The sequence below is a fragment of the Tamandua tetradactyla genome, chromosome 8 (genome assembly GCF_023851605.1).
Source record: "Tamandua tetradactyla isolate mTamTet1 chromosome 8, mTamTet1.pri, whole genome shotgun sequence".
In the NCBI taxonomy this organism is placed as follows: domain Eukaryota; kingdom Metazoa; phylum Chordata; class Mammalia; order Pilosa; family Myrmecophagidae; genus Tamandua; species Tamandua tetradactyla.
In genome coordinates this window covers 47,283,625-47,304,878 of record NC_135334.1, presented here as the reverse complement: position 1 = coordinate 47,304,878, position 21,254 = coordinate 47,283,625, and the positions used below count along the sequence as shown (strand labels likewise).

Here is a 21,254-nt window from a genome sequence, read left to right as displayed (position 1 = left end):
CTGTGACTCCCAACTGAGACTCAGTTTCCTCATCCGTAAAATGGGAGTAGTAATAGTACATACTTCACAGTGTTGTTGTGAAGATTAAGTGCTTAGAAAAGTGCTTGGCACAAAGTAAACACTAGACAAGTATTAGCTTTACTATTCTCTATCCCCCTTGATGTCTAGCATAATGCCAGGAATTTATACATGCATTATACATTTCATTGATTAATTGACTGATCAATGAATGTAGTCCCAATTCAATTCTCAAATGTCCATTAGAAGATTCAGGGGAGAAATAATCAACAACTCTAAAAATCACCAACTTTAAATTCACAACATACTGCTATATTAAAGAAAAAATTGGCCTATTCTTCATTGGTTTGGAATACAGGCTTTGGAACCAAAGTTTTAGGGTGAGAAACAGTCATTTACCCTAACTCTTCCTGATACTCATCTTCCTTCTATTCTTGAGATTGTGGAGGTCAAAGACTAGGGAATTTGAGATCCCAGCCACATATTTCAATTTCTTCCTATTTTAGAGATATAAATGGAGACACAATTACATTTCCAGAGCATTGGAGATTCTATTTGATTCATGTTCTCCTTAATGATTTTGCAAAAAAAAAAAAAAAAAAATAGCCTTGCTCCCTGCCAATTTTGGATGGCTGTCCTCCATGACCTGGCCTTTTGTTCCCAGAAGCCCACAGACCATTAGCCTAAGCACACATCACTGGCAGGAGCCCTACCTTTGGCAGCACTGAGTACAGCACAGGCTGATGAAATGCTCCTTGGAGACTGCCCATCCAAACACAGAGCGCATCCAAAGCCGAAGATGCAGTCACATCAGCCTGAGGTGGAAGGAGTACACAGGACTCTGAGGGATTACGTAATAAGGGCAAGAGAAAAAGGTGGTCCATGAGTGTGGAAGGAGAGCATCCCAGCACTGGTTCTGGTCTCGTGAGGAAGCCTGACAGGAAAGTAGGTGTGCTGGTTTGACTCTGTTATGGACCTCAGAAAAGCCTATGTCCTTGTAATCTATCCCTGTAGGTGCAAAGCTATTGTGGGTGGGATATTTTATTCTGTTGTTTCCATGGAAATATGACCCAGCATATTCAAGGTGGTCTTAATCCTCTTGCTGGAGTCCTTTATAAGAGGATAAAGGCAGAGACATTTTGGAGAGAGCTCAAAGAAAGAAAATACACTGGGAGAAGCAAGAAGGACCCATAGAGGCTGAAAGAGCCATTTTGAAACCAGAATCCAGAAGAGAAGGACCTGCAAATGTCTCCCTGTGCCTTCCCATGTGACGGAGGAATCCCAGATACAAGCAGCCTTTCCTCAGAGAAGGTATGTTACTCTTGATGCCTGAATTTGGACATTTTTATGGCCTTAGAACTATAAATTGTAACTTAATAAAGTCCCTTTTTTAAAGCCAATACATTTCTGCTATGCTGCATTCCAGCAGCTTTAGCAAACCAAAACAGAAGGCGATTTAGGTTCTGTTTCCATGTGATGCCACAACAGCAAAGATGGCCAGAATTCCCTGTGGAGGAATAAAACTGGACGTATAGCTTGTGCCAATGTCACAAAGAGAAAGAACAGAAGATCTGTACTTTGCCTATTTATCTGTGAAATTTGCCAAAATGAATCTCTCATATCACCAGGTAGCCATCTCAGGCAGAAAATTAGTTCATCAAATAATCCAATAAACATCACAGAGAACATTTATAGCAATATTCAACATTAATTAAATTATGGTTCAAAGGAGAAAATTCTAGCTGTGGTTTTCTGGCCTATTGATTCCGTATGTAATAGGAAGAAGAGAAAGAAGGGGAGGGTGAGGTGGTGGTGGAGGAGGAGGAGGAGGAAGTAGGGAGGGAGGAGAAGGAGGAGGAGGAGGAGAGGAAGGAGGAAGAAGGGTTACAATGTGGTCTCAGCCAAGGCCTACCTTGGCAGGGCTGTCAGGACCACAGGTCTGTCGTCCACGTGTCTGGCCTCTAGTTTTCATTTGCTCAGTTTAACCAGGACAGCCCAGGTGAATGGGCTCATAGTAATGAAATTCACAAGAGACAGATAATCAAAAGAAGTCTACTTCTTTATTAATTTAAACTGAGAGCTAAGAATGCCAAAGGTATTGATGATCACAGGAGTTGATGGTTTCATTTTCTACCCTATAAGGGAATCTACTTGAAAGAATTAAGATGAAAGACTGGTAAATTAAAGCAAAGAATAGGATGGCCTCAAGAAACAGTTTTTAAAATTGTGCTCTGCTAGAAGGACTGCTCTTCTCCACTCTTGAGATCTTCCTGTAAAATATCTCTCTGTCTTTATTAGAACTGGGGATCCCTTGGAATATCTGTAATACAAACTTTTATTCTTTAATATTAGAGTTAGCAAATATAAGTTAATATATGACTCCATCTCATGCTTATGCACATAACGCTAATCATAGCACTCTCTTGCTAGGCCCAAAATGGCCTTAAGCCTCTTTCCAAATGAAAGCTACAAGCAGCCCCTATTGAGCTAGAGCTGACATGGATAATACAACCAATTTGCTATTGTTTGGGTCTATGTTCTAAAAAAAGCATTTCTCTTCCATGTGCCATCACTATTGCATCAAACTTCATTTCAATCTAATTTTCAAACTTGCTGGAATTTGGGGGTTTACATATGACTTCTCACTGACTATATGTCAGGTCAGCGACTTTATCATGATATATATGAATCTTTCAAATCTAATATCTATATACTAATGCAAGCAGAATGAATTAATTGTCAACTTGAGATTTAACTCAGTATGTACAAAAAGCATCACTGAATAATGGAACAACAATTTATTTACAAGCATTAGAATGCATTGGAATGCCTACTATGTACTTAGTACATGAACTGTTAAAAAGAAGCAACTCTCACTGATAAAGAAAGGAATAAGCATATGGAGATGTATGGTAAATCCATGAACTTAGAAGAGAGACGAATAGTGAGGATAAAATAAACTGGAAAGAGAAATATTTTTGGCATATTTTGAGAGTATCAGCCACAAAATAGTGATGAAAGTGGGGCCTCTGTAAGTGATAGAGGATAGGAAGTTTAACAGGAATTAGACTTTAATAATGTGGAGGAACCCAGCGGGCCACGGTGGCTCAGCAGGCAGAGTTCTCGCCTGGCATGCTGGAGACCTGGGTTTGAGTCCCGGTGCCTGCTCAAACAGAAAATAAAAAAATAAATTAATTAAAGAAAAAAATAATGTGCAGGTAGGTAAGAAAGTGAAGGTCTGGACTGGGAGTTAGAGGATTAGAAGAAAAGTTACTAACCAATCCTTTAAAAGCATAGGAACAAATAGACAGGTTGTTTCGTCAGGGGAACTGAGAAGCCAAGTGCATCAGCCAACCAAGTAGGATGACAAAGGGGATGCTTATAGAGAGGGCTACGGGAAACTGTTACCTCTGGGTGAAAACGCCTCTCCGAGTCTGCTTCAAGTACTCCATGAGCCTAGAATATTGCTGATCAATTGTGCCATCAGTACGGAAGAAGAATAGTTGGATCTGAAGTAGAAGAGAAGGAAGACAATCTAGAACACACCAGGCACCTCCTCAGCTGTCTACAAAAACCTCAGAGAATTTAATAATTATGCTTAAAAGTTACCCCCAGAGATATGGGGGTACTCAAATGTGGCATCTCTCTCTAGGCCAACTTGGCAGGTGAACTCACTGCCCTCTCCACTACATAGGACATGACTTCCAGGGGTGTAAATCTCCCTGGCAATGTGGGACAGGACTCCCAGGATGAGCCAGGACCTGGTATCATGGGATTGAGAAAGCTTTCTTGACCAAAAGGGAGAACAAAGAAATGAGAAAAAATAAAGCTTCAGTGGCTGAGAGATTTCAAACAGAGTTGAGAGGTTATCTGGAGGTTATTCTAATGCATTATATAGATATCCTTTTTTAGTTTATGGTGCATTGGAGTGGATGGAGGGAAGTACCTGAAACTGTTGAGCTGTGTTCCAGTAGCTTTGATTCTTGAAGACAATCATATAATGATACAGCTTTTACAATGTGACCATGCGATTATGAAAATCTTGTGTCTGATGCTCCTTTTATCCAGGGAATGGAGATGAGGAGAAATAAGGATAAAAATAACTAAATAATGGGATAAAGGATTTAAAAAAATGGGTAGCTAGAAATACTGGTAGTCAGTGAGAGGGAGGAGTAAATGGTACAGGATGTATGAGATTTACTTTTTTCTTTTTATTTCTTTTTCTGGAGTGATGCAAATGTTCTAAAAATGATCATGGTGATGAATACACAACTATGTGATGGTATTGTGAACCACTGATTATACACCACATATATGTATGTGTGTGAAGATTTCTCAATGAAAATATTTAAAAAAAAAAAAAAACCTTTATAGAATAACACTACTGATTCCCTTCTACTTCCTAATTTGGTGCAAATTCCTTATTTGGCCAATCCTAACCGGTAAGAGAATTCAAAAAACCATAGTTCCAGGTTCATCTAAATTGACCAAAGAGCCATCCAATACAATGAGAGACTCTGAGATGGGGGGTGCGAGGGGAGTAGGGGTCAGCAGCAGCAGCATGCAATAGAAACTGAGACTTGAACTATTTGGGCATCTCTTGGAGAAAGTGAGGAGCTCTTATTCCTAAAAATAGAATATCTCGATACATCATTCACTTAGCCTACAAGAATTTCATCTTTCATTAGATTACAGAAGAGAGGAGATTGCACTTCTGCCATAATTTCCACCAAGAAGGAAAAACAGAGACCTAATCATTTTATAGTTCAGTGTATCCAAGAAAGGTAATATTGAACCTGGTTGAACTTATATGTTGGCAAAGCCCCCCAAAAATTAGGAAAATAGAGTTCCAAAATCAGGAAAAAAAGAGAGATGTCAGGGTTATTTAATTCCCTGAGGAGAAAGAACTCCAAATAGGAAATGTTTCCAAACAGGAAAACTAAGTGAATGAAATTACTTCTCCTCTCTTTCCCCTACAAAGACTGGGAAGAAAGATTTTCCCTCACTAAATATTTCATATTGCCCTTGAATGTTAGAAATAGAGGGGGGTGGAACTTGGAGACAATGACAGAATGGAACTAACATAGCTGTCAATAAAAATTGGAATGAAAAACTCTTCTAAATGGGTACAAAGGTAGTTCCACGGTGGAATACTCGCCTGCCATGAGGAGACTTGGGGTTGAATCCCGGCCCACGGATTTCCTACACACCCCCAAATAAAATTCAACAAATGGTGCTGCAGTAATGGGATAGTCACATGAAGAAATATTGAAATGTGACCTCTGCCATACAGCTTCCAAAAAAAAACAAAGAAAGAAAAAAAACTTCCACTATAAGAGAGATAGTCTTGTGAGTTACGGTACAGTGGAAAAAACACTGTTCTTCCTTCTTATGGGTTTAAAATATATTAGTTTTGAGAATTACCATTTTAATTCAGGGGATGAGTGTGTATGTGTGTGTGTGAGAGAGAGAGAAAGAGAGAGTGTGTAAGCATGCTCATACATACTTCTATGTGTGCACAATTAATTCATAGTTACCTGCTAGACATTTGAAAGAATAAAGAGACATATCTGTAATTTATATTGGTAGGAAAATCTCAAAAACTCCAGATTTAAAATGCCTATTCCCTTGGTGAGAAAGGGGGAGAATTCAACTTCCCCAAGTAGAGAATTCCTGATATTCTCACAAGCACTGGGGACAACCAAAGCAATAGGCTGAGCCCTCAATCTTGGGATGTGTTCATATGAAACTTAACCCCACAAAGAATAGGCTAAGCCTACGTAAAAATAGGTCTAAGAGTCACCCCCAGAGAACCTCTTTTGTTGCTCAGATGTGGCCTCTCTCTCTCTTTTTCAGCCAACGCAACAAGCAAACTCATTGCCCTCCCCCTCTCCACATGGGACATGACTCCCAGGGGTGTGGACCTTCCTGGCAATGTGGGACAGAAAGCCTACAACGAGCTGGGACTCAGCATCAAGGGATTGAAAAAACCTTCTTGACCAAAAGGGGAGGGGGGAGAGTGAAATGAGACAAAATAAAGTGTCAATGGCTGAGAGATTCCAAACAGAGTTGAGAGGTTATCCTGGAGGTTATTCTTTAGCTTAAATAGATATCACCTTGTTAGTCAAGATGTAATGGAGAGGCTGGAAGGAACCACCTGAGACTGCAGAGCTATGTTCCAGTAGCCATGTTTCTTGAAAATGATTGTATATAGCTTTTGCAATGCGAGTGTGTGATTGTGAAAAGCTTGTATCTGATGCTCCTTTTATCTGCAGTATGGACAGATGAGTAAAACATATGGATTAAAAATAAATAAATAATAGGGGGAACAAATGTTAAAATAAATTTAGTAGATTGAAACGCTGGTGAACAGTGAGGGGGAGAGGGATGGGGTATGGAATATATGATTTTTTTTTTTTTCTTTTTATTTCTTTTCTGGATTGATGCAAATGTTCTGAGAGGTGACTGAGTGATGAATACACAATTTTGTGATGATATTGTGAGTTATTGATTATATACCAAGAATGGAATGATCATATGGTAAGAATTTTCATGTTTGTATAGTGGTATGTTTAAAAACAATTTAAAAACTATTAAAAATAAAGAAAGAAAAGAAAAGAATATGCCTATTCCCACTGTAACTGCTCACTCAGCTGGGCTTGAACAGATGACAGCTTCATACAGCTAGTCCTGGAGCCTCACCACGCACCGCCCCCTCCTCCCTGGGGAATTATTCTGACCTGACTCATTCAGACTTGGGACAACGTTCACCTGGGAGAGAGGGGTGGCTCCTCAGGTAGGAGATGAAAATTCTGGAAATGTGGGTATAGAAATAGGCCCCCTCAAGGTCTGCCACGCTAAAATCCTCCTGGGCCTTGGGATGGAGGACCTGTGTGTTTGCACATGCACAGAGACTAACAATCATTACAAAGGAGCAACACACTGCACATGTGTGATTCCTGCCCATGCATATATAACCTGAGGACAAAATTCCAAGGTAGCACCCATGACATTATAAAAATTGAAACTAGAACCAGATCTAAGTGCTAAATTTTGCTGAAGGCAATCATATTAAGTAAATATGCTGAACTTTCAGGATGATTTGCCTGGTGGAAAAAAATTCTGGTTAGTCCATGGATCATACCCTGGACAAACAGATGACTGCCATCACCCCCAAACAAGTCCTTTCAATGAATATTCCCTAGCCTGCTTCTTTCTGGCATACCTTGCCGAAATGCATTCTAAGCATGTGCAATAAAATTTAACTTGCACCACATACACATGTTAGCATGCTCACACTCATCCACGTGCTAACCCAATTCTCTAGGAGACTAATTCAGATTCATAGACAATATTAGAAGAAAGATTAGTTTCAATGATAAGCACTAGGTCCGAGGGACACAGAGAGCTGCGCTTGATGTACCGAAGTACCACAGATTAGTTGGCTTAGGCAACAATAATTTATTATCTCATGGTCTTTGAGCCAAGAAATCTAAAATCAAGGTGTCAGCAAGATAATGCTTTCTCCAAAGTCTGCAGTTTTCTGGTGGTGGCTTGCTGTCAATCCATAACTCATTCTCTGCCTCTGGCACACGGCATGTCTGTCTCCTGCTACTGTGTGCAAATGTCTTCTGCTTCTAAGGACTCCAGTCATACAGAATTAAGGCCCAGCCGGATTAGGTTTGCCTTCATCTTAAATAAAAACATCGTCAAAGATCCTGTTTACAAATGTGTTCACATCTACAGGGCTGGGGCTTAGGACTTGAACATGTCTGTGTGTGAGACATGATTCATTCCATAACATATAACATATGCCTAGATCTTCTCACAGACTTTTCTCTCCCCACTCCACACACAGTTCTATTTGATTACCAGCCGCAAGTTCAACCTGGGAAAATTTCTGGAATATGGAATATTTAGTAGAGATTGTTTGTACAGGTTTAGGCTAAAGATATTTTGAGACAGAATTTACTAAACAACAGAATTCCACTTCCAGCCATCATGTAATAGCTTATATCAGAGTGCCTTCCTGCTGAGAATAATTTATAAAAGCAGGATATCTGTGTTTGAAAGCATTGGCGGCCACTAAGTCAGGACTTTGTGGGACAAAGATCCCAAAGGAAAGGGAATCCCATGCTTTTGACCTCAAGGCATTTGGCAATTTGTAAGTGATATTGGCTGAAAAGCTGAGGAGACAAAAATTGAAGTTCAGAGCAACTAAGGAAGCCAGGACTTGAGAAGAAAAAGACCCATAGATGTAAGGCCAATATTTCATGTTGCTTTTCTCTCTTGAGGCATTTGCCAAAAAGTGAAGTTGCTGGGAGCAATAGGCCAAGAAGCCAAATAAAAGGCACAGTTAAGAGAGAAAAGCTAATTAGGCAGTTTTCAGCAGTTTCATGGTGGTGGGAGATAAAAAAAAAAAATTAGAGTTCATGTCCTTCCAAGAAGGACATGCTGCTAAATATACAAGGTTTTTAGTTGAGAGCCCTAATCACAAACAGCTTGGAGTACAGCAAAGAAGAAATAAATCAGGCCTCACAAAGAGTGAAATATAGACTTGAACAATCTTGCTTCCTGTTTGGATCTGTTCCTACTGGTTGAAATGCCTGCAAGAAGGAAAAAGTGCACAGCAACCATCATGCTTGGTGATGAAATGAAGAAAAAATTATCTTGAGATCAGGAATAAAACAAAGATGATTGCTATTACAATTTCTAGGCAATCTGAAATAGGCTTCCTCAATAAACTAAAGTATATGGATTGGAAAAATAGAAATAAATTTATCACTATTTCCAAATACAGTATGTAGAAAATCCAAAAGAACCTACAAATAGACTAATAAAATTAATAAATTAGTTTAGAAAGGAAGCTAGATACCAGGTAGGCCAGTTTGAAACTGTAGTGTACCCCAGAAAAGCCATGTTCTTTAATCCTCATTCGGTATTGTTGGGTGGAATCTTTTTTATTAAGTTGTTTCCATGGAGATGTGACCCACACAGTTGTGGGTGGGACCTGCGAAGTAGGTGGTTTTTATAGAGATGTGCCTCCATCTATTCAAGGTGGGGTCACCTACTGGATTCCTTAAAGAGGGAACCATTTTGGAAAACCTTTCAGAACCCACACAGCCAGAGACCTTTGGAGATGCAGAATAAAGTTTTATGAAATGAGATGCTGGGAGAGAAAGCTAGCAAATGTCACCATGTATCTTTCCAGCTGACAGAGGCTTCCAGAAGCCAAAGACGCCAGCAGATGTCAGCCACATGCCTTCCCAGCTGACAGAGGTGTTCCAGATGGTATCAGCCCTTCTTGATTGAAGTTAACCTCTTGTTGGTGCCTTAATTTGGATATTTTTACAGCCTTAGAACTATAAACTTGCAACTTAATAAATTCCCTTTTTAAAAGCCATTCCATTTCTGGTATGTTGCATTCCAGCAGCTTTAGCAAACTAATGCACAAGGCAACATAAAAGTCGATTGTATTTTAGTATGATGGCAACAAGCAATTAAGAAATATTATGTCAAAAATTTAGTATTTGCCATAGTATTCAAAAAGTGTCTATACTCTAGGAATAAGTCTATTGAAAGATGTACAAGACCTCTACAGGGAAAGCAAAAACACATTACCAAGAGGAAATAAGGAAAACCTAAATAAATGGAGGTTTAAAACATGTCTAAGGATTAGATGACTCAACATTTGTAAAGATTTCATTTCTCCCCATATTGATCTATGGATTCAAGATAGTCTCAATTAAAATGTCTCCTTCAAAAGGGTTTTGAAATTGATAAAGCTGATTCTAAAAACATAGGGAAGTGCCAAGAGCCCAAAACATCCAATAAAATCTCAAAGAAGTAAAAGTTGAAGGAATTATACTACTAGATATAAAGTCCTATTATGAAGTTTCAGTGATTAAGACAGCATGATATTAGCAGAAGTGTAGACCAGTAGATGAATGAAACAAAATAAGAGTTCAGAAACATGTTCACACATACAAGGTCACTTGGTTTACTACAAAGGTGTAAATTGCAATATAGTGTAATATAGAACTGCCTTTTCAAAAGTATTGCAGGTTTGTTTGGTTGTCCATATGGAAAAAAATTGAAATTTTAGTATATCTAACATCACAGACACACACACACACACATAAAATCAGTTCTTGGCATGTGAAAGACTTAAATGCTAACAGTACAAAATAAATGCTTCTAGAGGTTAATATGGGAAAATATCTTCATGACCCTGGCAGAAGTGAAGTTTTGGTCATAAGGTAAAAAGTATTGGTCATAAAGGAAAAACTCTATAATTAGTGTTGATTAAAATTAAGAACTTCTGTTCATTAAAAGACACCATTAAGAAAATGAAAAGAGGGCGGGCCGCGGTGGCTCAGCGGGCAAAGTGCTTGCCTGCTATGCCGGAGGACCTCGGTTCGATTCCCGGCCCCAGCCCATGTAACAAACAAACAAAAATACAATAAAACAAGAAAATGTTTAAAGATGTTTCCCTTTCTTCCTCCCTTCCTTCCTTCCATCCTTCCTTCCTTCTCTCTGTCTTTCCTTCCCTTAAAAAAAAAAAAAAAAAGAAAATGAAAAGAGAAGTTACATGTGAGAGAAGATATTTGCAATGTATATATCCATAAAAAGAGTCATTCACAAAATATAAAGTATTCCAAAAAATTCCTAAGAATCGAAATAGAGAAGACAGACAACCCAATTACGAAATAGGCAAAAAACTTGAACAGACCCCTTCACAAAAGAAGATACAAAAATGGCCAACAATTGTATGAAAACATGGTCCAACTTTATTAGTCATCTGGGAAATGGAAATTAAAACCATAATGTAATAAGATTGAAAACACACAAGAATAACTAAGTTTAAAAAAAAAGAAAATATGAAGTGTTGTCAATGATGTGTATCAAGTGAATCTCTCAAACACTGCTAATGGAATAAAAATTAGTAGCACTGCTTTGGCAAACTTTTGATGGTGTCTACTAAATCTGAAAGCATGTACACCCAAATCCCAACAGTTTTAATTTGGAGTTTAGATGCAACTGAAATGCAAACATATTAAACTAAAATTCCTGTACATAAATGCTCATAACAGCATTATTCAAAATAGCTAAACATTGGAAACTATTCAAATGTTTAATTTTTGAAGGGATAATTGTGGCATGACTACAATGGAGTAGTATAAAGTAATGAAAATGAACAAACTAGTACATCATGTAGCACAATGAATGAACCTAAAATACCACCAAAAAAAAGTATATTCTTTGTGATTACATCTATTTAAATTCTAAAAAGAGGGAAAACTAATCTATGGTAAGAGAAATTTGAATAGGTTATCTTTTGGTTCGTAATGATTTTGAAGGGTTGTGCCAGTTTGAAACTGTTGTGTTCCCCAGAAAAACCATGTTCTTTAATCCTCATTAAATATTGCTGGGTGGGATCTTTTTTATTGTTTCCATGGAGTTTTGACTCACCCAATTGTGGGTGGTAACTTCTGATTAGATGGTGTCCATGGAGCTGTGTCTCCACCCATTCAAGGTGGGGTTGCTTACTGGAGTCCTTTAAGTGGGAACCATTTTGGAAAAAGTTTCCATGCTGACAGAGCACACACAGCCAGAGATCTTTGGAGATGCAGAAGGAAAACACCCCTGGGAAGCCTTATGAAATGAGGAAAGAAAGCTAGCAAATGTTGCCATGTGCCTTTCCAGCTGAGAGAGATGTCCAGAAGCCAGAGACTCGCACAAATGCCAGCCACCTGCCTTCCCAGCTAAAAGAGGTATTCCAGGTGGTATCAGCCTTTCTTGAGTGAAGGTAACTTCTTATTGGTGCCTTAATTTGGAAATTTTCACGGCCTTAGAATTGTAAACTCGCAACTTAATAAATTCCCTTTTTAAAAGCCATGCCATTACTGGTATGTTGCAATCCAGCAGCTTTAACAAACTAAAACAGGGGTTAAGCGGGGGAGGCCTTCAGTTTTTGTAATATTCTATTTCTTGATCTGGATGGTGATTATGTGGATGTATCTACTTTATTAGTCATTCTGTACACTTACAATTTGTGCATTTTTCTATTTGTTTGCTATATATCAGTATTTTCAACTGGGGCTGATTTTGCCTCCGAGGGGACATCTGGCAACTTCTAGAGATATTTTTGGTGGTCACAATTGGGAGGGTGTACTGGCATCCTGGGGTAGAGACCAGGGGTGCTTTTAGAAATAGCTAAATATTTTTAAAATACCCTATAACACATAAGATAGCCTACACAACAAAGGATTACTTGCATATTGATAAAATAAAATACCAGAAAATAATAATGATGATGTTGATATAGGTGTCTTACATAATCCTGGTGAAATACGTCCCTGATAAAAGCTAAGGTGCTCTTATACTTTGTCTTCTTGAACTGCATGAGCCAGTCCTCACCCATATGGAGCAGGACTACAACCAAGATTCAAAGTTTTGTATTAACTGTGAAGTCACATGCTTAGTGAAGGAACAAGGGCTGCACCCAGGAAAAAAATGGAAAAATAAATGTATTAGTTTTCAGCACTTCCCACAGTATCTCATAGAGTTCCCCCTAAATTAATGTCTAGGAGGAAAGCTACTAGGGATATTTTTATCATTTTTGCAATTCTAATGTGTTATGCAGTTGCAATATATAATTGCTATTAAGTCTCTATTGAATGAATGAATGAACAGGTGTCCCACAGGCGCTTCATTCCATAATGCAGTAGCACATCCTTCTTTGCATACTTTTGTCTCCCCAATGTCCCAAGCACTCAATTTTTCCTTTTTTTAAAATTTTCCTCAACTTGGTGTTTATGTAGTTTACCTGACCTGTACTTCTATCCAGTAACCAGCTAATTTCTCTGGAAAATTAATACATGGCAAGATTTCAGTTGTGCCAGTGAATTGATGTGCTAGCAAAAACCTGCATGCACTTAAGGCAGACCTGTAAGGAAGAAAAATAAAGGTAAGGAGACTTTTCTGTTCCTATGGTTGGAAGGAATTCAGTGAGAAGAAGACTCATAAGTACTTATCAAACATTTGTGGGGTCTTCATAAATACAGAGACATTGCTTGTGTTGGTTTGAAAGGATGCATGTCCCCTAGAAAAGCCATGTTTTAATCAAGATCCCATTCCGTAAAGGCAGAATAATCCCTATTCAACACTGTATGTAATTAGATCATCTCCCTGGAGATGTAATCCAATCAAGAGTAGTTAAACTGGATTAGGTAGAGGTGTGTCTCCACCCATTTGGGTGGGTCTTGATTAGTTTCTGAAGTCCTATAAAACAGGAAACATTTTGGAGAATGAAGGAGATTCAGAGAGAGCAGAGAATGCTGCAGCACCAGGAAGTAGAGAGTCCACAGCTCAGAGACCTTTGGAAATGAAGAAGGAAAATGCCTCCCAAGGAGCTTCATGAAACCAGAAGCCAGGAGAAATATCTAGCAGATGACACCGTGTTCGCCATGTGCCCTTCCAGCTGAGAGAGAAGCCCTGACTGTGCTTGCCATGTGCCTTCACATTTGAGAAACCCTGAACTTCATCGGCCTTCTTGAACCAAGGTATCATTCCCCGGATGGATACCTTTGATTGGACATTTCTATGGACTCGTCTTAATTGGGACATTTTCTTGGCCTTAGAACTGTAAACTAGCAACTTATTAAATTCCCATTTTTTGAAGGCATTCTGTTTCTGGTATATTGCATTCCGGCAGCTAGTGAACTAGAACATTGCTCCATATTCAGGAGTATTCTACTGAAATTTTTAGAAACTGTTTTGACTTTCCATGCATGGTAGGTTAATGACCCTCAAATATGTCCACATCCTAATTCCTGGAAACAGCAAACATATGAAATTACATGCGACAGTGGATTACGATTACAGATGGAATTAAGGTTGCTAATTAACTGCCTTAAATTAGGGGAATTGTCCTTGATTACCCAGGTGGGCCCAAAGTGATCACAAGGTCCTTAAAGGGAAAGAAGCAGGCAGAAGAGAACCAGAGAGATGGCAACATGAGAAAGAGCCAAATTCATGTTGCTGGATTTGAAGACGGAGAAAGAAGACAATACGCCATGGAATGTGGCAGCCTTAGGAAGCTGGAAAAGGCAAGGAATGGATTCTACCCTAGAGTCTCCAGAAGGAATGCAGCCCTGCCAGGGCCTTGTTTTAGCCCTTGAGACCCATTTCAGACTTCTGACATTCAGAACGTTAATATAAAAAAAAAATGGTTGAGTAAAGCCACTAATTTCATGGTGAGTTGTTATAGCAGCAACGTGGAAACTAATGGGTTGAAGAAACACTACCCAAGCAAGTGAAAACATAATTTATATTTGGTTTTGGAATATAATAAAAGGGAACACATGTTCATCTAAGCAATCTCTCTTCCTCTCTCTTTCTCTCTCACACACACATATACATACACATGTACTTCTAATCATTTACATTTCTGCCCATGACATTCCCCTTCCAATTTGATGATCTATCAGAATTCAAGGAAGAACATCAGCAGCAAATTGCAGTTTCTATGAGGTAGTTGAGAGATACCTGAATACCTATACAGGCATCATCTGCATTGCTTGGTGTCAAATCAAATCATGCAAATAGAGAGAGAAAAGCTCGTTCACTTTCTGGGAGAGGGACTTTGTAGAAGGAGACAGTCCTTTTACTAACAAAGTGATTTTCAGACTTGCAAAACTCGGCCATAAAAAACTCACAGGCGCACATAGATAACTGTAAATAAAAAAGTGAAGCAAATAATTTGAGGTTGCTTGGAGAGAGCCAATTAATTAATTCCATTTCCAGGAATATTGCAAAGCCAGTCTATGGTCCAGGATGAAAAGTGAAACCATTCACCAAGTGGCAACCAAGGAATATGTTAGGAAGGCAAAAGGACCACAAACTGACTTCTGGTCAACCAATACGGTGGCATAAGGCTTCCTAGGGTGCTATTCCCCCACTGAATCTTTGAACAAGTAGCAAAAATTGAGAAAACCATCTTCCTCAAAACTCTGGAAAATAGTTAAAGGTTTGCAGTAACTGGGTGAATGCTGAATCAAGAAAATGGAGCTTTAAAATGGTAGGAGGATTTCCTGGAGTCCTTGATGTGCCCTCTCCCACCGCCCTGACCTGGTGTGGAGCCATCCTGCACGCCTACTGTGGGCCCTTGGCCCTGTTCTGGAGGAAGCAAACACATACGTGCACACTGGGATGCTTATATGTCAGTGCCAAACTATCGGGAGGCAACCTGAACCAGCCAGAGTCTCATCCCTGGCTCACTCTCCCAGAATTTGCCCTGCGAGCAGAAGCAGTTTATGGATAATTAAGCAGTGTAAGAAACAATTAAGTCAACGTGGCCGGGGGCATAGAATTACCGGCTTTGAACATTCAGTAGAAAAGCCAGGAGGGAAGAATTCTATTTCAGAGGGAGTGGAAAGGAGAATAGGGAAATTCCTAAAGCCACAAGTGAGTACAAGCCCAGGGCAAGATGGCGAGGACGTTGCACTTCACATATGCCTCAGGCTAACCTCCCTCTGAAGGACATCAGCCAACATAGAGCCAAATAAATACAATTTCTATGCAAAAGCAGTGTGCTTGCTTTCTAAAAGCAGCTTCAGGAGTCCTCTATCTCCCTCCTCCCATTAGCTCACAGCCCTCAAGTCCTTCCTATATGGAATGCCTAATATGCCATGGCATGCATATATTATGTTTTAGTTTTCTTTCTTTTTGATAAACACAAAGTAAAAGAAAACAAAACAAGTAGCATATTAAAGCAACAGTGAAATATCAAGTATTTGGAAATAAAATTAATATCAGAATAAAAATAAAATTAATGCACAGTGGCTCAAATGTGCCTTATATAAGGTTATCTTAAAAACAAAGACAAGACTGCAAGCCTCAGCTTTAACCAGATTTAAGGTACTCATCTAGTTAAAGAAATAATGAATCAATCAAAAGGGACTGTTCAGGAAGGAAAGCATAATAAATAACAGAGAAGCAGATGCTGACCTTGCCCCTTCAACCACTTTCCTGGAAACTGGGTCCCCTCAGCTCAAGTACAAGAGTACAAAGTCTGTTTGCCAGGTCAGCGTCCCTAGAATGAAGGTGGCTTTATTGGTCTGTCATGTTCTTATCACACTAGACCGATAATCCCCTTAGGTCCCCTGGTCTGATTATAGGCTAATCAAGTAGTCTTTTGATCATAATGTGGCTAAGGGAAGCAAAATAGACTAATCAGCACCCAGGAGTATTTTATTTGTTTAAAACGAATGTGTTCTCATCATGAATTCATATATTATTTCTCTGGCTTAACTTTAACTAGGCACCATCTCTCTACCTGATTAACACTTACCCCATAAGAGTTCAGGAGCTCTTTGTCTTACAGGGAAGGGTTTTTCCAACCATCGATTGGGTAGGAGCAGTCAGATTTCCCACTGGAGCACTTGGCTTCCCCACAGGACGGTCGGGGTTATTTCAGAGGCTTCTCAGACTGCCTGGGATAGTGTTCATGCTCCACCCAGGCTACCTTCTTTTGAGCTGCCTACACACTAGTGCCCATTAACAGTCCTTTTTTTTTTTGAGGAAACCCCAAGCCCTGCTCTTCCAAGACATCTCATCCTTCCACCAGCTGAAAAATACGTGTGGCTATGTATAAACATCAAGGAAAGAGAGACTTATTCATGAACAGAACATTAGAACATAAAAAAGGACTGGCTAGGAATTGAAGAGGACAGCTTAGAAGGGCTTGTCTAGTGGAGGTACAGGAAGGCCAAGTCATGTGCGCCCTTGATTCCCGTCCAGCTCAACCTGGGCAACAACCTCTGTGGCCTGGGGGAGTGGGGACTCAGGGTGGCACTAGAACCTGCTTGGAGCAAATTTTACATGTGTGTTCTGGCTAATAAAACTACTAGTACCCATGACTCTAGCTTTTACTTAAAATTATTTTATTATAATGCTATTTATATATGTACAAGCATATAAATTCCTTATGCTCACAACCGGAAACCTACAGAAACAATGTAATTCAAATGAACTATATTAATTTAATGTCACAGATGATGTTACTCTGCTGAAATAAAATCAGCCTTTACTCCATGGCTATGGTACTGAGTGCCAAAGCAGGGCTCTTTTGGTTTGGCAGCCTGTGCTACTACTAGGAACTATGAGAGAACTTAATGTTCCTGACCCAATTTTTATTTAAGCTACCATGAAATCTTCGTTCACAGCATACATCTTGATGCCATTGGCCTTCCCTTATATATTAAATTTCCCTCTGTTCTTTTCCTTTTCACTTGAGGCCAATAAAGTTGTAAACACAAAACCCAACCCCAAAACAGAAGTGGAATGGCAGTAGCCAACTAGTCATTCAATGACCCAGAATGTTTTTATATTAATGTGTTTAGATTATGTTCACATTCAACACAAAATTTTGAAAAAATTACTCTGGAGAGCTTGCACACTGCAGTTTGAGAAATTACTGGAATCTTGTCCCTTGATGAGCACAATGTGGTACTTTCATTCTTTCCTTCCAGTGTACACGAAATATATAAGACATAAAATCAATGATGCCTTTCTGTTCTAAGCTCACAAAAAGGGTCAGGCAACAGTCCTACCCTTTTATTTAGCTTTCCATTTCTCCTTAAGCAAGGACATGTATGTTGTCTGGAAAATATCCTCATCACCCAACCCATTTTCTACTGAAGTGAAAACAAAAGCTGGAAAAGAATGAGATTTGAGCCCTGGTGCCTATTCTTTAGTTTCATAGAAGGGCAACAGCCCATTTTTAAAGGAACAAGGTTGTGGGTAAGATGGGAAAACTTTCCAACCTTGATTTTTCCCTATTCACACCTGCTAGAACTTATACTTGCTCTTGCCTCCTACTCCATTTCCTCCTTCCCTTGGGATTGTAGAGTAAACTTTTAAGATGGCAGAAAAGAAACATTAAAATTTTACTAATTTGAAACACTGGTTTCAAGAGTTTCTGGCATAGCTACAACAGTTCTGCATCTAATCAAATAATTTGGGAGAAGATTAGGGGGTGTCCTGACACTGCTCCCAGAGACCAACAAATCCTTTCCCCTCAAATGTCTGCTGGTTGGAAAATGTCATTTTTATTATATGTAAATTTCCATATAAACACAAGCCAATTGCTGAATTCCATGCTGCTACTTTGAACTATCATCAGTCTATTCTCAGCAGGATTAAACTTTTAAATACCGTAAACAAATATACAGTTCTAGACCTAACTCCTTGCCTTCTAATTTTTCTTTCATAATTTTTTTTGTCTTTTCTGTCTGCATTTTTGGAGATTTCATCATCTCCATCTTCTAGATCTGTAATTTGGTCTTCAAGACTTTTGTTGAAAAAAAAAAGTAATCGTGACTTAAAAGAACTGTTTCTTACTCCACCTTTTTCATTGCCACCTGTTCTTATTTTGAGGCTACAATATTCTCCTACATCTCTCTAAGAATAACAAACTAAAATGGTCTTGAAGTTCTCCTTTGTTCCTGGCTCAGTAGTACTGTTTCTTCTCTCCACCCCTAGAGTCTCTTTTTTTTTTTTTTTAATGTGGGCAGGCACTGGGAATCAAACCCAGGTCTCCCTCATGGCAGGTGTGAATTCTAACACTGAACCACCATCACACCATCCTCCAGAGTCTTTTTGATGTTTCATTGTACCAAATACCTGGTCATCCTTGGTTCTCTCCATTAATCTGATCCCATTTTCTTTCTATCCTCCAGAAATCCTTTTTAAGTTCTATTCCTTGTGGTACCCTTTCTTGTTTTTCAGCATCTTTATGACCATATTGTTTCTAAAGTATCTTTTCTGTGATTTCATTGAGAATGGGGAGATTAAGTTCACCATCTTAGAAATTTATTAAATTTTAAATCAAAATAGGGGCCCCTTCCTTAAGTAATGTTGGCAGAAAATTTGTGAGATTTCCTACCTCATGCAAGGGAATACTTGCATCCAAATGCCCACTGATATGAAATGTCATCTCTATCTTAAACTAAACTTTCTTTGTAAATGTGGGCTTTTTTTCTGAACTTCAAGTTGCCTCTTTGATCAATCAATTTCTATGTCAGTAACACACTGTTTTTAATTTTTGTTATAATTTATCATTTGCCCAGCTAAGAACTACCTGTGAGTTATAAGGAGATTGTGGGGTGAAGGGGAAGTAATAATGCAGACCTGTAGTAAACCTTGAAATGTCATTTTGTCCATGCAAACCTGCTTAATGAATAGAAAAGCAAGTGGTTATATAAGACTTACATTTCCACAGCTTTTATGATAAATACCTCTGTTTCGTTACAAATGTGTATAATATGTATATCTTAGTTGATCCTTAAGATGGTGATTAATATCTCCATTTTACAGTAGAAGAAACTAAAGCTTGGAGAACTTCAGTGACTTGCTCGAGGTTACTTATCTGATAAGTGGCAGGGCTTGAACTCAGATTTTCTCACTCCAGATCTTAGGCTGTTGCCATTGTACAGTATGTGCTACTTTTCCTTTACATAATGGAGGTTCTCTGTCATTTGTTAGAATGCCCATTGTAACTAGCTTGTCTTTGGTTCCAAATGGGTTATAAAATAATCATGCTGATTATCTACTTGTGGAAGGCAGAACTGTTGTCTACCTGTCCATGTGTTCAGAGCTCGGTAATCTAAACACTATGACACCATCCATGGGGATGGACTCAATTTCCTGATGGTCTTTGTTTCTCACACCAAAAGGCTACACTGTCCACTGGCTTTAGATTGCTGACTTTTGTCTTCTTATTATCACACCTGCAATATGTGCTCACCGATCCATAACACAAGCTTAAAGAGATTTTTAAAATAGATTTATGTATGTGATAAATACAATCATACAAAAAGAATGTATATCTGGACACAAAAATAAGAGGAAAATACAAAAATGAAAATATTTATATTCATGAGGAGATCTTACAGAAAAACATTTCTTTCAAAATCTACTTTAGTATCATCTTTACAGTTTTAAAAAGCAATAAGATAATTTCAATGTATTAACTATGATCAAAATGGCATCAAAATTAAACAGCCTCCCCTAAAATGTATGTTGATTTACTTTAAAAGTTTCACTTCTCCTTTTGTCTCCAACAAAAGCCTAAAAATGTGTAAAATGGCCCAAAGGAAGGAATTGGAGAGCCAGGGTCCAGGTAATGACAACCAAAGAAGTAGCTGGGGATTTGATATCATAAAAACAAGTTAAAGAAAACAATCAGAAAAGAGGATGGTAAGAAAACAACAAATCTTTTCTGGTTTCAACCACTTTAAGAGGGTGGGTCATAAAAAAAGTCAGGAAAAACTACTTAAATAATAAACATATAGAACTAGGGAGGGCATAAAAAAAGGAAGAAAAGTTAAATAGAGAGATAAAGGATAAAGGGAGAAAAGCTATTAAAAATAAGCAAACAGGAAATTCATTTGAAGAGGATGGAGAGGAGAGAATCAGAGCTGAGGTTGAGGCCATCCATTGATCAGTTACAACCATGATCGTTTTATACTCATGTCCAGATGGCTGCTGCAAACATGAAATGTTTTCCATTTTTAATGCCCAAGGAAAAGAGGTCACACCCAATGTGGAAATGAAAATTAAACTCATTCTGTTTCCAGGTTTCTATTTCTTTTCCCTTCCTCATTTCCAGATGCCCTCCAAGTTTCAAACTTGTAGATAATTATGGTAATTTAATTTGGTTACAAAGGCTCAGAGGTGAGAAATTTTACCTTGACCACCAAAGTCCAAGGTGTTAGACAAGGGTGATTCACTGAGCAAACCCAAAGTGAAAATAGTTATCCAAAACTTGGAAATAAGGCAAGATGATCATTGCCAGCTCTTTCATCATCATCTTAGGGCATTTTCTAACAAGCTTGCTGCATGTCATGTAATTCTCTGGGGCTCTCATTTAGGTTGATTTAATATTTATTGGTTAGGGCTCAGATTCTGTAAAGTTAGATGTCAAGGTTGATAAGTGATGAGGTATCTTTGTTCAGTGGAGATAAAAATAATAAATGCCAAGTGAAAAAAATAACCGCTGTGTTACTGGCCTCTCAGGGCATTGGCAGTTTTGTATGTAATCTAGTAACCTTATTACAGCATTCGTTCTTTCACCAACCATATTGACTTTTTTCTCTCAGTCTCCTTTGAACCAGTTGTACCATCCTGCTGCTTCCCTTATTGATTATTTAAAGAATTCTTGATACTCAGTA

General features: G+C 38.6%; 1 long non-coding RNA gene across 1 annotated transcript in view; it reads left to right on the top strand.

The window, feature by feature from the left end:
* Positions 1-777: 777 nt before the first annotated feature.
* Positions 778-21,254, top strand: part of LOC143643372 (uncharacterized) — a 35,941-nt gene continuing 15,464 nt past the window's right edge. Inside the window, exon 1 of the long non-coding RNA XR_013156242.1 lies at positions 778-1,329. This is a non-coding gene — a long non-coding RNA (uncharacterized LOC143643372). The remainder of the gene's footprint in view (positions 1,330-21,254) is intronic.